At 45.7% G+C, this 16398-nt stretch overlaps 1 protein-coding gene across 4 annotated transcripts in view; it reads right to left on the bottom strand.

The window, feature by feature from the left end:
* Nucleotides 1–7686, bottom strand: part of CHRM2 (cholinergic receptor muscarinic 2) — an 89734-nt gene extending 82048 nt beyond the window's left edge. For 3 of the 4 annotated variants that reach the window (XR_010443313.1, XM_064737852.1, XM_064737836.1), the window contains exon 1: nt 7026–7686. The gene's annotated coding sequence lies outside the window, so the exon portion shown is untranslated. The remainder of the gene's footprint in view (nt 1–7025) is intronic. The other variant, XM_064737844.1, reaches the window with a different exon arrangement.
* Between the last annotated feature and the right edge of the window lie 8712 nt (nt 7687–16398).

Genomic DNA, 16398 nt, shown 5'->3' with positions numbered 1-16398 from the left:
TTGATAAACAAAACAGCAGCATATCAAAAGGACCTCATGGCTATATATGCAAGGGTTTGGAAAGCATTTGAAATTGAAGTGGCTGTGCTGATAGCAAAAATATGCAAGTTGTTGCTGGAGTCAGATACTCTGCAGAAGGACAGGAGGGTAGCAACAAGCATTCCTATCTTTAGGACAGGCACAGGATTAATCTTAGGTATAATATACTGAATAGCCTCATTCTACTTCCACCTTAATTGACTGAAACTAACAAAAACTAGATTTACATATAGGAGACAATAAAAAAGAATCATAGATTTTTTTAAAAAATGTTGTCTGATATATGTTCTTTGAAGCATCGAGTCAAAAGACCAACAAGACCAACCTGACAAGTCTACATATATAGGTATTTCTATATTGCATTAAATTCTTTGACAGATTTAAGTTGTGATAGAATAGGTAAATTATTATTACAAGCTGGAAGCTGGTTAAGAAAGAGAAAACAGAAGCTGCACATGAATGATCCTTTTTCACAGCAAAATATTAACCATCAGGTTGTCCAAGAACTTAAGAACTTCTTTACTGAAATTATTGCTCTTAGAAAAAGAGAATGAAGATTAAAGTATTTCATAGTATGTTAATTAAGTTGGGAGAACCTAACATTTGGGCAGCTAATTGAAATTAATATTGTCTGAGGCAGAACAGTCACAGGTAGCGTGAAATATTTGGAAGCCTTTCTGGATTCTAATCCAGCTGTGGCCACTCATTATGGCATTAAAGTGAACAACCATATTCTGCTCTATTACAGCAGTGGTCAGAAAAAAGAAAAGCCCAAGCCAAAACTTTCATTGGCACAGGAGGAGTAAGAGGTCTTAAAACAGAAATTACTTTATTTTTCTTTTATTCTCTCATGGGGGATTAAATGAGTGGCACCTATACAATGAACTAGCTGTTCCAGTTGGTCTTTTCACTTAATATAACAGAGAGGTAACAATAACACTGAAAAACTACTAATTTAAATAGATCAAAGGTTGTCTGGAATACGATTTTCCAAGGAAAATATTTAATCAACCTACTGAATTCCCTGCTACATGCTATCACTAAGGTACTGAACTCACTGGGAGGCAAAACCAGATTAGTTGCTTATCTGGCCAGTGAGTACATCTGCAGTTTTCCTAGAATCTCTAGAGGTCAGTGTATCTAAAATCTCAAGAGGTTTCCACCTGGGGAGGGAGGTGAGTAGATCTTTTTGTCATTTGGAAAAGATCTCTGGGTAGAGAGTAAACCCAAGCTGATGGGTATAAAACCTTTTACCTGAGGGCAGTGCGCATATCTAGGGCAGCATTCACTACACCTGCCTTTTTGGTAACCAGTATTGATAAAAACACTCTAGAGGATGAGACAAAACACCTGTCTGATCCAATGCTGTAATCATTATGTTCTAATGCTCTGTGAGTGGATGACTGATGCCTTTTTGAATAGGAAAATAATGAGCAATGAGAACAAATAACATAAATTCTCTTAATTATTCATGCTAACATTCATGAAAGTTTTGAAATGTGTGAATATTTTCATGAATAAATCATTGGTCACTGGCTTGCTTTAAAGGATTTCAGAAATAATAGCGGAATAAGCTTGTTGCCATTACTCATGAACAAAGTTATGAACAATTTTCAATATATGACTGCTCTGTTTTCTAATTGACAGAGCATGAGACAGATGAGTTTAAAATAGACATCAGTAATTCATCGCAAAGCTGAGAGAAAATTTCTCGGGAATCTATGAAAATTCTATGGTCTATATCAGAAACTGATTTTTTCCCCATGTATCATTTTTGTTAATTTTTGTTTCTCACAAGGTGGAACAGATTACAAAAGAGAAGAATCTAATCTTCATGTTTGAAGATCATCCTATCTGCACAGAACTAAAGAGATCTTCATATATTCAGGCTACCTGAAAATCCTGAGCCAGAGAAATCACTAAGCAAGAAAATTCTTTTCAATCACTAGGTTTATTTTATCACCTTGGTTTGCAACACTAATTTTGACAATGATTCAAAATAAAGACCTATGGAGATATTTTTGTCTCATACCTCTCTCAGAAAAAGCCAAAAAACCCCAAACAAAACCAAACACCAAACCGTAAAACACAAGCAACCAAAATCAAAGAAAACATGCCCACAGTTTACTCAGAGCTTTTCTAAAAGCTTGAGGGAAATCCTGGGAAATGCTGATTTACAGAATTTCTCGCCTATTATTTATGTTGTGACTTCTCACAGAGATCTTTATTGCCATCACTGCAAGAGGTGCCCTGTGCTATTCCCAATGCCCATTCTCACATTGCATTTCCCTTTCAGCAGAGTCTGATGAAACAGAGCTGTTCCATGAACAGTTGTCAAAACACTGGCATATTCTAATTACAATACTTGCTATGTTTCTGTGAAAGTCAAATTTTGAGCTCAATTGCACCAGAATAAAGCAGACACGATTAAAATCACTGGAGGCACCCCCGATTTGAAAGAATGTAATTAAGATCAAAATCTAGCCCATGGAGTCTCAAGAAATACTGTAATGACGGGAATCAAAGAATCATCTTGTCAAACAGAAAACATGCAGAAGACTCTGAGCAAAGCAGCTGGCCCTAAATGTGGTTTCATTTAACCTACATCATATCCTTAAAAACAAATACATGAGGCACTTGGACTACTGAAATCCCGTTGCACATCTTAGTGGCATTGGCAAGCATTCTCTAGGAAGTGCTTGATGGAAATGAAATTAAACTCACTTCGCCCTATCCTATCCTCCTGGAACTTCAAATTAAGCTTTATGAGAGATATTCTTTGGAAGATCTGCTGATGTATAACCCTTCCTATGGGGAATAGATGATTTTAGACATAGGTAATAATGTAGATTATAAGGCAGACAGGCAGTCCAAAATGACAGACAGCTCCACAGCCTAAAGTGTTTATACACAGCAGCAAGATCGGGGTGTATGGGAAAAGGAGGCAGCCCTTTAATGCAACTTTAGGAGTGGTCTCAACTTTTAATTCTGCCCAATTCAATCAGGGAAGTGTAGGAAGGTGGTGGGATAAGTCAGCAAAGGATCCCTCCTTGATTTAATGTGGAGAGCTAGGGAATGCAATCTGCTAGGCACAGGTGTTTGGCAGTCAGTTGGTGGGATGTGGACAAGCAAGTAGGGAACTCTATTTCTTTCTCTGACACTGGAAAAGCTGTGGAGACCCTGGCAAAACTGAAAGCTACCTTTGCCAAAATACAGAAACTGGAGAATATGGGTAGGTGGTGTGCGTGGAGTCTCATTTAGCCACAGGAGTTCTCAGTGCTTGGCTCTTTCTGCAGCCCTGTTCTTAGAGATGGGAATCTCTAGAATGGATCTAACAGGGCTTGAAATGCTACCACACAATTTAATGCTACCATACATTAAATGCCAGCATACAATTTGAGCTTTTTAAGATTTGAGGCTACAGGCGTTTGTGGAAAAGTTATCCCTGTCAATCATATGAGCTGCATCTAAACCCGTTCAGCTTTCCTCAGCCTGATTATTGTTGCCTATCCCATCCACCCACCTAAACAGCCAGTAGGAGGTCAGGACAGCAGTTTCACAAGTGAGTAATCCTCTTCTGTGCCTTCAAATCTCTCAGAATTAGCTGAGAGTTGCTTCAAGCTGCGAAGCTCAAGGCCAGAGAGATCCAAAATTTCCGAAAAAATGGTCAGACAAAATTTGCGAAAAAATGGTCTGAGCTTCCCAGCTTCAATTTCTTCCCACTTTTTACTCCACAGTTTAACCCACCCAAGGCATAATCTCTGAGTGGCCAAACCAGGATCAGCTGAATCAGCTGAACACTAGCTGCCCTTTTTTTCAGCTTGGGATTTAGAAGGGGGAAGATTTGACTGGCAACAGACACTGGGAAAAAAGGAAGAATGTCCATTTCTCACTCCACTTTCTTGTCTCCCTGTGCTGCAGTTGGCTATGAAGCCTCACATTCCCTGGTCCCGGGGATGCTCCTCCTCGCCTGCCTCTGGCACTAGAGGGCGCGGGGATCTGGGCTCCGGGATGGAAATAAAACACTCCGCGGCTCCCTGCTTTGCCTTAAACAGAACTCAACTTTCAAAGAGGTCCTGATTCCACAGAAAGGGAATTGGCTTCATTATTACTGGCTTGTCTGAGTTCCCCGTGCTGCATTGCTATGGAAACAGGACCAGAAAATACATCTTTTGCATGTAGGTCATGATATTAGTGGAGAAGGGAAAGCTGGGTGAACGGGTGAGTGGGTTACAAGAGTGAAGTGGGACAGAGCAACCTCCTGGGATTATATTAACAACAGTGAGGGATTTCATAGTAGGTGTCCTCAAAAAACTTCTGAATGAGACACCAAACAGGCTGCAAGCATTTTGAATAGCTGAGAACCATGACATGCACACAGGGATTCAGCCCAGAGGTGGCAACCAAAGCGGCAGTGGGCACTGGGCAGAACACCTAGGAGGGAAAAAAAAAAAAAAGTTTTGCTTATAGATTTTGTTTTTAACAAATGGCCTCAGTTTCCTCCTTTCAGTGTCTGTGTCTCCATCCTGGATGATGAAGGCGCTGCTAGAGTGCTGTGCCTTCCATCTCCTCGGGACACCCTTGATGACACATGGTCCAGGTCTCCCTGAGCTCTGCCCAGATGCAGAGTTACAACTATTAGGGTAGAGGAAAATCAAAATCCTGGGTTTGGATGGGAGAAAAGCATGACCTGTCCTTTTTGCCATTTTGCCCTCCTTCCAAAACAAGTTGGGGACATCCTAGACCCCCCTCCCCATATACTGTGCCTTGTTCCCAAGTGGGCTACAATGCAGAAATCAGAGTGCTGAGGGAGGGAATGGAGGGGGCAGCTCAGCGAGGCACAACAAACCAGTGAGATTACTGCACTTCTCACTCTCCTGGTGCAAAACCAAACAGCCCAGGCTTCTGCAGAGGGGAAGTTCAACCAAACTTACACTCCAAGAGACGCTAAAGGAAGGAGCAAGTGTATTCTGTGTAGCTTAGAGAGGTTTATAGATGAATCACCGAGAGCAGCTGGTGTCATAAACCACACAATAAAAGCTGGTGTGTATTCAGACAGGGGTTGTGATTGCAAGTGATGCAATACCATAAAGGCAGACAGCATGCATACTTCTGCTCTCCTGTATTAACCTTCCTTATCCTTTTTTATAGTTTGTGGATTTGCTTTATCCCCCAAATAGCTGCAAGAACAGGCTGTCAAGCAGAGGTTAGACCTTCTTTTTTTGTCCTTGCCTTTTCCCTTCTGCAAAGAGAATATCTTCCTTAAGGGACAAGGACAAGCCAATGTGCCAACACAGTGGTTGACACATAAAAATGGGAATAGCTGTCATTCTGGCTAGATTTGCAACAGGAATTTCCAGCTGGAAATAAAGCCATCTCCTTGCCCTGGAAGGAACTTTAGCAAATCAAAACAGTAAGAATAAACAATCCTACAGGGGTGGGAGGAAGTGTCCCTTGTTGTTCACCCAGCAAAGGGGTAAGGACTCACCCCTGGGCTGGTGGGGATGAATTACAAGCCCCTGGAGCTGGCAGTGGGCACAGCCATTCTCCAGGACCACCTGGCATCAGGGCTCTGGGGCTGGGCTGCCCTGCAGGGGAGAGCAGAGGAGCTCCCAGCCCGCCTTTCCCCATCCCCATGGTGCTGGGGCAGCCACGGGGCAGCCCGGTGGGAAGGCGCAAAGCCACGAGAAGTGCCCTGGCTGGAGGGATGGCCAGGATCGGCTTTAGCCCAAGAAGAAGCAGAAAGCACTTAGTCCCTTCAGAGCCCCCGATACAGCCTTATTGTGGGGCTGCACCAGCGCCTCGATGCCCCAGGGCTGTTTCTAGAGGAAATTTTTCTCCCACAGCTTGATCTGAGTTCCCTCTCAGTGTCAGCTCGCTCCTTCTGGAGCTAAGCACCCCATGGTGGCGGCACGGGCGGAAGGAAAGGGAGCCCGGAGGCACGGCCGGGACCGGGACAGGGGGACGAGCCGGCCCCTGCCCCGGACCATCCTCTCCCGCATCACCCTGCTCCCTGCTCCGGGGAGCGAAGCCTAGGGAAGGATACGGGGAAGCGGGGCCGGAAATGAGCCGGGGAAAGCCCAGACCCTCCCCATCTCCGAGCCCGCTCCCCTCCCCGGGCAGGACATGGGAGATGGGGTAGCGGCAGCGGCAGCTGCTCCCGGGCTCAGCGGGGATTCTGGGGGCGAGGGAAGCGCCGGAACAGCGGCAACTCCCCCCAGCACCCCGCATCCTTCCTGGTCCGGCAGGGCAGGGATCCCCGCATCCCCCCGGGTCCAGCAGGGCAGGGATCCCCGCATCCCTCCTGGTCCCGCAGGACAGGGATCCCGATCCCGGTCCCGAACCCGATCCCGCCCGTCCCGTCCCTCCCGGCAGCGGGCGCGCACCGCGGGCAGGTTCCGCTCCCCGGGGACGGCTCCGCTCCCGCTCGCATTCTGCAGGAGTCACCGACAAACATGTCACAGCGGGATTTGGGAGCGGTAGCCCGGCAGATGAACCTGCGTCGGAATGTGGCTTTTGTAATAAAACCCCCTGTGTATGGCGCTTTCTCTACTGTGTCTCTCCCGCTATACCATGACAGGCTCGGTTCTGGGATTAATATCGCAACTGAAACTCGACAGGCAAGGGCTCTGTGCTGGGGACAATCGCTTTGCCTAATCTCCTCTCGCTGCTTTTCGCCGCTGGCCCGCTCAGCCGTGACCCATTCAGCAAAAGTTTCCCTATGGTCTGCTCTGCTTCTTCTGCCAGGAAGCAAAAGCTCGTTTCTTAGACATTATTTCCTTGGCGGGAGCTTTCCTATGACAGCAGCGGATGAAATCCTAGGTGCGGCGAGGAAGGGGCGGAGGGCAGAGGACGTGAAAGAAAAGCCAAGAGGGGAAAAAAAAAAAAAAAAGACAAAAAAAAAAGAAGATGGAAAGAAAAAAGAGAAAAAAAAAAAAACAAAAACCAGAGAGAGTAAACGTCAGTAAAAAGCAAATCTTTCCTACCTGTGATCCAATTAGCAGGAGTTGCATCTCATCCCGCTGCAAGCGGCTCGCTGGAGCGGCGGCGGCGGCAGAGGCATGCGGGCTGCGCGCCGTCAGCGCCCGCAGCCAGCGGCTTTATCTTCCTCTTCCATATCTTCCACCAGGAGCCAGGGGGGCTGGGCTGGGGGAAACACGGAGCGCTCGGTACCGCGATAGTGCGGGGAAAGAATAACAGGTTGGGAGCTTTAAACGAGAGGTGGCATTGTCCGGGCTGATGGAGTTTTTGTCTCCTGCTCCCTCTCGCCCTCCCACACCCACAGGCACACACATATACACGCACACCCTCGGGAGTCGCTGCTTCAGTTCAGCCAAGCTGAGCTTTAAAAAAAAAATAAATAAAATTTAAAAAAACCCAGAGCAATAGTGCTATCGAACCTGACTTAAAGGTTTAGAGAAAACTGGAGTAATTAAAAACAGGTTGAGCCGGGACTCGTGAGTGAGCCAGTGATAATTCACACTTCCCCTGAGCTGCTGGGGAAATGCGGGTGAGCGAGGGAAGCTGTGCCTAGGTGAGCATCCCGGGTGTGTGTCCCTGCCGGGTGCCGCGGCTGTGGGGCCGCTCGCTGCCCGCCCCGAGGGTGTGCGGGGGTGTGCGATGTGTGCGAGCGCCAAGTGGGCTCGATTAGCTGCAATGGGAAGGCAATTTCTGCGGAGAACATTTACAATTTTCTTTCAATATGACAGGATTAGTTGCTGTTGAAGGCTCTCCTCCAATAAGATCGCACTGCTCTCTGATTTGGTGGCTTTGCTGAATAGAAATTACTGGTTCTTGTTATCTCTCAACACACTCTCCTGTCTTCCTCATCAGGCACTCCCCTCTTTCTCATCACAAGTCTTTATCTACAATTTGCACATCAGAACCACTTTTTTGTTTTTTCAATTACCTTCTCCCCATCTTTCCCTGCAATAATGTCCTCTTTATTTCTGATTATTTTTTCTTTTCTTATTTTCTTCTTTTTTCCCCAACTCCTTGATAGCTGTAAGTGTAAAAGCAATGTATGGGAGGAAAAAGAGTGAAAAGCATCTTGCTTTTAGAATATTGCAGTCATCGGAGGCTCCACACATTGTGGAAAAATGTTGTTACACTAAATCCAGTTCAGTTTCTTAAACTGATTGTTGCTCTGAAATTTCCATAGGGAGAGGCTTCCTTTGCTCAATGACAAATAAATTAGGGAAAACAGATACATTCTGAGAGCAAGCGTTAATTCTCACAGGGTGTAAAGAATTCCTCTTTAACTGACAGTCACTGGGCTAGGAAGCATTCATTTTGTATAAGAAAACTTGCCATTTCTGCGGATGTAATCTAGATATAAAAATCTTTATGTTTTCTTTGTTTTTATTTGCCTCTCTCCTGGACCAGAACTGATTTGTGGTCTGAAGTTTGCTTTTTCCCTTGGGATAGGGCTGTCGGAGTGGGAAGCAGGAGAGTGGAACCCATCTCATCTATTGTCCAAAGAATAGCAGGGGGGAAGTGCTAAGTGCAGAAAAGAGAAGTGGACTTTATGAAGGCAATAATCCAAGCTTTTGGCTGCTGCCTCCCCTGCCCCATCTCTTGTCTTGAAAGGCTGAAGGGGCTACAGCCCAAACACTCCCCCCCTCTCCACTCCAAACTCTACTCATCCAGATATTTCCTGGCCTGAAGAAGAGAGCTGCAGGAAGAGAGCTGTCTTCACTACTCACATACATGTAGCTGTTGCTCCTGGAAGGGTCTTAGGGGTGGATTTACCCCAAAAAGGGTGATATGCCTTCAGGGTAGAGCTACTGTCTGGAAGGGTAAAAAGCTAGGCTGGATCGGGCTTTGAGCAACCTGATCTAGTGGGAGCTGTCCCTGCCCATGGCACTGGGGTTGGAACTAAATGATCTTTTATGTTCCTTGCTACCAGCTTAATTTGGAGATGGACAGCTCTGAATTTTGGAGGTAGTTATACAAGTACAGTGTAGGTGCAGTAAACAAGGCTGTGTTTCTCTACCTCAAAGCACTTTCACGATTTAAGGGCTCGATTACTTATAGCTCTTCAGGAAAATCAAGGCACCTGGGACCTGACTTCTGCCCCTTGGTTTCTCAGCTTTCACAGAAAATTTTGTCTGGACTTCCCAGCAGAGTTGGAAGACACCTATCGAGGCAATTCAGATGGCATTTGGTATCGGGAGGTGGGAAGAGTGCCATCAGCATGCTGCAGCCCCACGGGATTGATTGCTGTCTTCACTTCAAGTGCCAGGGCAGGGACCGCCACCTCCACAGTCTGGGGGTCCCTTCCTTTGCCAGACAGAGCCTCAGCCCCGGCCATCCCTGCACCTCCCACGGCTTGTCTCTGAGCCCTTGGCACTTAACACACTTTAACATTCGCTAATCAGGATGATCAGCAGCCTCAAAAGTCACAACGCCTGCTTCTTCTTCTTCCCCTTATTATTATCATCATTGTTATTCTTTCCCTCCCAGCGAGTGTTTGATTGTGCGCGTTGATTTCTGGAGATTTAATTAGAGTTCAGCGGCTGCGAGCACCACTCAGCCCTTCCCGCAGCGGGAGCCGGGAGCGGGCGGCGTCCCTGCCCTGGGATGACCCTGGCGGTGTTGGGGACTCCCCAGGCTGGCTCCCTGCGCTGCAGAGCAGGACAGAGGTGCGGGGATGGCTCCAGCAGCACGGCTGGAGTGAAGGCAGGAGGTGGCCGTGCCCAGCTGCAGGGGGCTCCCCAGTGCCGCTGCTCAGCGCCGTGCGGCCGTCACGGGCCGCTGCAGGGACATCCCCCGCCCTGCCAGCATCTCGCTTCCTCGCAAGGGTGATCTCCCAAGGAAATAAAAGCGCTGTCCTGGAAGCCCCTGGAGTGTGACCCTCACCTCCTCCGTGCCTTGTCAGCGGAGATTCCCCCCAGGCACCGACAGGCGTGAGAGCGGCGCTGCCTTCCCGAGCCCGGCTCTCAATCAGCCTCGGCAGGTACATCGTGGTGGCACCCGGTGACTCCGTGGTAATTGGCACCTCTTAAGTTTGACAGAGCATCCGTCATTACTGGCTCTCCTCTTTAGAGATCTACGTGCTAGACACGCCTCCTGAGGGGGAAAAAATGCCGCTTCTGAGATTAAAACACATCCTTTTCCCCCGATTCCCCCCATTCCCCAGCCGCTCCAAACGCCCCTCGGCCGCGGCTCCTGCAAAGAAAAGGGAGGGCGAGGGAGCCGAGTCATTTACAGCGCTCTAAACCGCCGTGGGGTTAAACTCTTCCTAGAACCCCAGAACAAAGCACTCAGCCCTTGGCTGGGAGGAAACAAAAATAAGGCTGGTGAGGAAGCGGGTGTTTGCTCATGCTGAACTTCCCCTCCCGCAGAGGGACCGACCGGGAGTCGCTCCCGGGAGCACAGGCGGAGGCAGCAGCTTTGAGCGAGGCTATTCCAAAGGAAACCGCATCCGTATCCAGAGATGCACAGTGATCTCTAGCGAGACTTTGCTGGGGGCTCTCCTTGGTTTTGGCTACACGTGTCCCGAATGGCTCCTTCTCCCGGCGTGGAGCTGCTTCCTTGGGGTTTGCTCCGGCAGGATGGGTCCCCTGTCCCCATGGATGCATAGCTTGGGTGGAAAGGGAGGTGTCCCCAGCAGCCACTTCCAAAGGGAGTTTTCTACTGTATCCCTCGGGTGAGCTCCCTCTCTGATTGAGCTCTCATCTGAGCTGGGGGTCACAGAGATACCTGCAGAAACTCAAGGTTCCCTCAAGAGAACTACCAAGGGGCCGGGCGGGTGGTCCCCATGCTCCCACAGCTCCTATTTCCCCCTTCCCAGCTGGGGGAATGCTGCTTCATCCCATTGCCACAAGGCTGGTGTTAGAGAGGGTATGAGAAAAGGGCAGACTATAACTTCCCTCTCACTCCCAGAGGCTCTCATGTCCACCTAGAGCCAGGGCTGTTTCCTGCTTGCCAAATTTCCTAGGAGGAGGAAAATAGGGGAGTGCACACTTAGATGTGCAAATGGCCAGTGGATGGTGATCTGATTGTTCAGCACCTTCCCAATATGTTCTCCATGGTTTAGGTGACTGGCTTCCCAGCCAGCACACAGCTTTCTTGGGAGACTGACAGAGCAAGGCCAGGGAACAGCCAAAATGCTTGGTTTTCCTTCAGAGGTGTGGTCCTCTCCCTGGTGTCTGCTGGAGGTGGACATGTCACCTCCCAGGGAAAGAAGCGGGTCTGATAAACCATGTGTATTGTAAGCACCTCTTTCCTGCGAGCTTTTACCAGCAGTTCTAGGCAAGTAGGACTGGGAAGAGCAGGATGAAGCCCTGATTTTTCTGTGCAAGAAAACTCCAGGCAAACAGATTCTTAATGCAAATAGTGAAAGGCCCTTAGACTTGTACATTTATTTACTCCCAGCCTTGCAGTGGATACATGGGTTTAGTGCAAGGGGGAGGCAGGTGCCTGAAAGATGATGGGAAAATGCTGGTGAGAGTGGGACAATGGAACTGCAAATCATCCTGACAGCGTGGAACACAGAGAGAAAGAGGAAAGAAAGGAACAAATCCAAACTAAGACAAAAGCCAGACTACGTGAAAATAAATTCCTAATAGACAAAAATATGAGGAAATTAAATTAGTTAAATAAACGAATGGCCAAACCTTTTACAGAAAATGATGTGTAATCCCTCAGCTATGTTTGGGGCAGTGAATTTCTAGGAGTGTTGTGAAGCACAGTTAGATCTGCCAGGGTAGGCAGTGAAGCATTGACACGTGGTAGCTTGGATCTCACTAATGCCAGGGAACTAAGAACATCTTGGTTTCTTCTCAGTTCAAACTTTAGAGTCCTCCAGAACAGCTGGAAAGGAGGGATGTTGCTTTCACCTACCAGCTACATTAAACTGCCTTGTTAATACAAAATCATCAAGCTTTTCTTTTCCATTTCCCCTGAACGATGATACTCGTTTTGTTTTGTGTCCCCTTTGAGTCTCAAAGCCCAACATACTGCGAATTATTCAAATCAGATGAAAATGGATGCAGTGGAAATTCCCAACAGGCTTAGATGGGGCTCAGGGTCTGATTCTAAGAGCCAAACTGATCCTCTCTCTTGTGAAGCAGCTAGGTGGCGAACTGGAAAATCAAATCTACTCTTTTATTAAGGATAAGCACAGTATCTGGAGAGCATTCTGCTAGGCACAGCAAAACTGATGGAGCACTCTTTAATATAAGCATGCACGTAGTTATCATCCGAGCAATAAACCCCTATCAACTGCAGATCTTCACTGCAGTTTTTGTTGGTTAGGTTTTTTGATTTTAGGGTTTTTTTGTTTGTTTTGTGTAGGAATAATTATTCCTTGCAAATGCTGCAGTGAGCCAGGTGGGCAGATCTGAAACGAGATGCAGAACAAGCTGCAAAATATATCTGCTGAGAATCAGTGTCAACTTTGTACAGATTTGGGAAGACAGCAACTGATAATCATGATATAGCATATGTTCAAGGTTGCCAGACATACTTCAGATTACATACAGAAATGTTTGTTTCAGGAAAAAGAAAACAAGAAAGAAATATTTTGCCTAAATTTATGTGATATAGGAGTTAAAAAAAATTAACAATGGGACAAGCACGGATATGATTTTGTTTTTAACATGGTAAGTTTTAGAGCTGTGGCAAAAAGCTCTTAAAAGGCAAAGAGTTACATAAAATTCTCTCTAAATTGTGTACAGGTGTGTGGAGTGGGTTCTCTGCCTCATAAAAGCTTTAATTGACATTGACCATAGAAAACCAGACCCTGTTTGACCTGGACCTCAGGGGTTCATATCCTGAAGAGTCTCTAAGGAGGAGAAAATGGGAAAACCCTGAAGAGGACGGAGGAGTTGGGAGCCTCCACCTGCAGCACCCTGGAGAGCGGCACCGGTGTGTCCCTGATTCCGGTGTCTGTGTGTCCCTGTGTCCACACAGACAGACACACACTAAAGTCCATACTTAGGAACTTTTCCCCCACACATCCCCCTCTGCACAAACGCCCCTTACTCCTATTTGTGCTTGCTGCTGTTCAGGCAAACACAAGCCAATAATCAGCTGCATGTCCCTTGTGGTCACATCTCCAGCTATGAATCCCAGATGATGACTCCCTGCAGGAAGCTGGAAAAGGGTGTTTCTGTGCCTTTCACATCCCCACGAGCTGGAGCCAGTGGCTGGAAATAAGGAACAATTCATTGTGCCTTTGAGAGTGTCCAAGAACCCCAGAATGGGGAGGTTTGGAAGAAAGCACCAGAGGACACCAAGTCCAATCTCCCAGTGTCCCCTTGAGTACGTTAGTCAGGACTGCATTCAGATGGTTCCTGAATATTTCAGGAGAAGTTCAAACACACAGAAGAACACAGTAATCTGAAGTTCAGCACTAGGAAAACTCTTTTTCTAGTATGTCCCTAGTTCCTAAGTGTAGACTTAAGTAAAGAGTTGTGTTACTGCAAAAGAGGAATTTTTGTGCAGAGAGCCTCAGTTACTGGAAACCTGCCCACTTCACTCATGTTGTACACAAGGATGATGTGTGGACACAGGAAAACAGGTGTCAGGCTGGCCATGCACTTCTTTTAATTTTAATTAGCTGGGAAAAAGACCAAGAAGTATTTCAAACACAATTTTCTCTCAGAGCAGCCAGACTGTTGGCAGCTTTATGAGCTCTCCAGTGACTCCAAAGAGGCATCAAGGACTGTTTGTTTGATGAACAGGTTTAAAGAGGGTCACAGTTCAGGGGGAAATTTTTCCCCCCAATGTTACTTTACAAACAGACCCAATAGCTCATCTTCCCTGGGCATGAAGTCAAGGGTTCCGTCTGCTTTTTAAGCACTCAAGCCCACATAGGAAGCTCTCCTGCAGTGTAACTCTGTAGCTACCTCCTCTTTGAACTTCTGATTCTGCCACAGATCTGGTACTGATAACTGCTCACCCAAGCACACACAAGGAATGAAATTATCTGAAGCTCATGTGAAGCACATAAGTCCAGGATTCTTAAAATAGGAGATCCTGAGAAGTTTTTTAGTAGTCTACCTGAGCAACCAGTTTAGATCCATCCTAAAAATTAAAAAGAAAATACAAAGAGGAAAGGGTATTGGAAACCTTACCTTCTAGGTTCCTTGTGAGCATTTGTCTATGAGATTCTTGTTTTCTCCTCTTGAAAATGTTGTGTTTTGTGCCTTTTGTCACTTACTGGAACACTGGTGCTTGCAGAAGAAAGCATTGATTAAATGGCTTAACTTCATGTTTGTCACCCTCAGCTGGGATGAGAATTCAAGCAATGACAACAAAACCCTTTCAGCCATTTCATTTAAAACCAAGCATTAACAGTGCTGGACAGCACCTTCTCCTCAGTGTCCAGTGAGTTGCTGATTTGAACCAGAGTGAAAGTAGCTTTGTAGCTTTATTTTTTCAGTGTTATGGGGCAGACATCACTCCTTATGCTCAGGAATAACATGACATTATTACATCATTTTAGCCTTTTCCCTTCTCCCACTGGTGGTGATGGGAGTGACACCCTCAGCAAGGGTTTGCACCACACAGTGCCAGGAGTCCTGCGGTGTCAGAGGTGTTTCTGCAATGAGGCACAATATTTTATAAGTATCTGTTCTATGGATCAGACAAAGCTCCATGTTGTTGTGCCTGCTCTGTTTTCAACCCCTTAACCACTGCACTCCAGTGTCCTCTGCGGATATGGCCTTAGAAACACATCTTCTATTTGTTTACCTTACTTTTTAACCTGAGTTTCATGTTCTTTTTTTTCTACATTCTTCGCTTCTTCTCCTTCACAGCTTGAATTTCTCTTGAAGTTTTTTACCTCTGTCTCAGGCTCACAGCATGAGTAAAGGAAAGAATTTCCAATCTGCAGGCTGGCAAATGTAGCCAAACTTTCTCCAGTGATGGCCAGATTCAGGTATTTCTGCAGAAAGAGCCAAGCAGTTTAACACTTAGACATGACAAAATCTGCCTCCTCCTAGAAGGCTCCTCCAAATCACAGAGAATTATGGTTGCATAACTTCTCCTGCATGTTTTTTGTTGTCTCTTCTCCTTTTGCTAATGTTTACCTTCGCATTAAATTCTGTAACTTTGGATATTGCTAATACATCTAGAAACACACTGTTCTTTGAACCTTGGGAAGTTTTCAGACACAAGGTCATCCTTGGCTTTGAGAACTACAGTATAAGTACATGTTCTATACTTCAAAGGTCTGTAAAAAAAGTATTTTCTTATATGGGTTTTGAAGTTGATACCTGGTACCTCAGCTGATGTCCCCACAATGTTTTGTTTGTTTGTCTGAAGTGGCAAAACCAGTGATTTCCCATCTTGTAAAAGCAAATTCCCAGATTGGAATGATTCACTGTATCTTTATCTTTTCTGTATTTTTTCCTTATGTCCCTACTCACTAAGGGTTAGAATCCCAGTTTTTTTCTTCACCCTCTGTTCAGCCAAGTGTCTCTGTTTTTTCTTTCTTCATGGCAATTATTTTCCCCTTTTCTGTTCCCCTTTTACAGCATCTTTCTTGAGACAAGTTCATTTTATTGAAAATACTATTCTGGATGAAACCACACCACTTAGATAGATGGTCTATATAACATCTGTAGAATGTTCCAATATGATTGCCCAATATTATTTGATAAATCAGCATAAACCTTGTTGCTTAACATCCTTCTGCCTTATTTACGTAGCTAAGCTCTGAACACACCTTTGCTAATCTGTTTTGTTTTATACTTGTGTCACTGGCGTGCTTAACTGAAAAACTTAAAAAAAATACAACCGCATTTATTTTTTTCTTCTTCAGCATCTACTGCTGTTTATTTTTCAACACTGAGCTTAATTAACTGTGTTGTTCAGCCACCAAATTTTTTAATGTATTTAACTTACTTCACTTTTTCTATTGCTTCCTTCACTTTTTCTATTGCTTCCATCCCAAAACCCATTCTCAATTCACTGCACTCTTCTGAACTGCTACTGGAGTCCCTTTGTCAGAACTAATTTGCAAACTCATTTATTATTAATGTTTGAGTGCTCAGTTCCCACTCCTACTTCCTTTATCATTCCCATCATTGCTATCTTATCTGCCTATTCTTTGAAAGAGAATAAAACTCCAACCAAACGGAGTTGCTTAGACTTCCTCTCCTTTCTACTTCTAGCAGTTGTACTGACTCACATCACCTGTGCACCTACAGCTTCTCAACCTTCAGCTTGTAAATCAAGATAAGATTGGTAAGTTGCCTTCACATATACTCTAATTCAATTTTTCATTCTTAAATAGTTTTTCTTTTTCTTGTGCAGCTTTGAACTGTAGCCAGTATTGTCGTTCCATAAAAATAAAAAATCCTGCCATGTTTTTTATCTCCTCACCTTGATTATCAACACAAAAAG

The sequence above is a fragment of the Zonotrichia leucophrys genome, chromosome 1A (genome assembly GCF_028769735.1).
Source record: "Zonotrichia leucophrys gambelii isolate GWCS_2022_RI chromosome 1A, RI_Zleu_2.0, whole genome shotgun sequence".
Taxonomy (NCBI): domain Eukaryota; kingdom Metazoa; phylum Chordata; class Aves; order Passeriformes; family Passerellidae; genus Zonotrichia; species Zonotrichia leucophrys.
The sequence above is the reverse complement of the archived record's forward strand: the minus strand, read 5'-3'. Positions and strand labels throughout refer to the sequence as shown.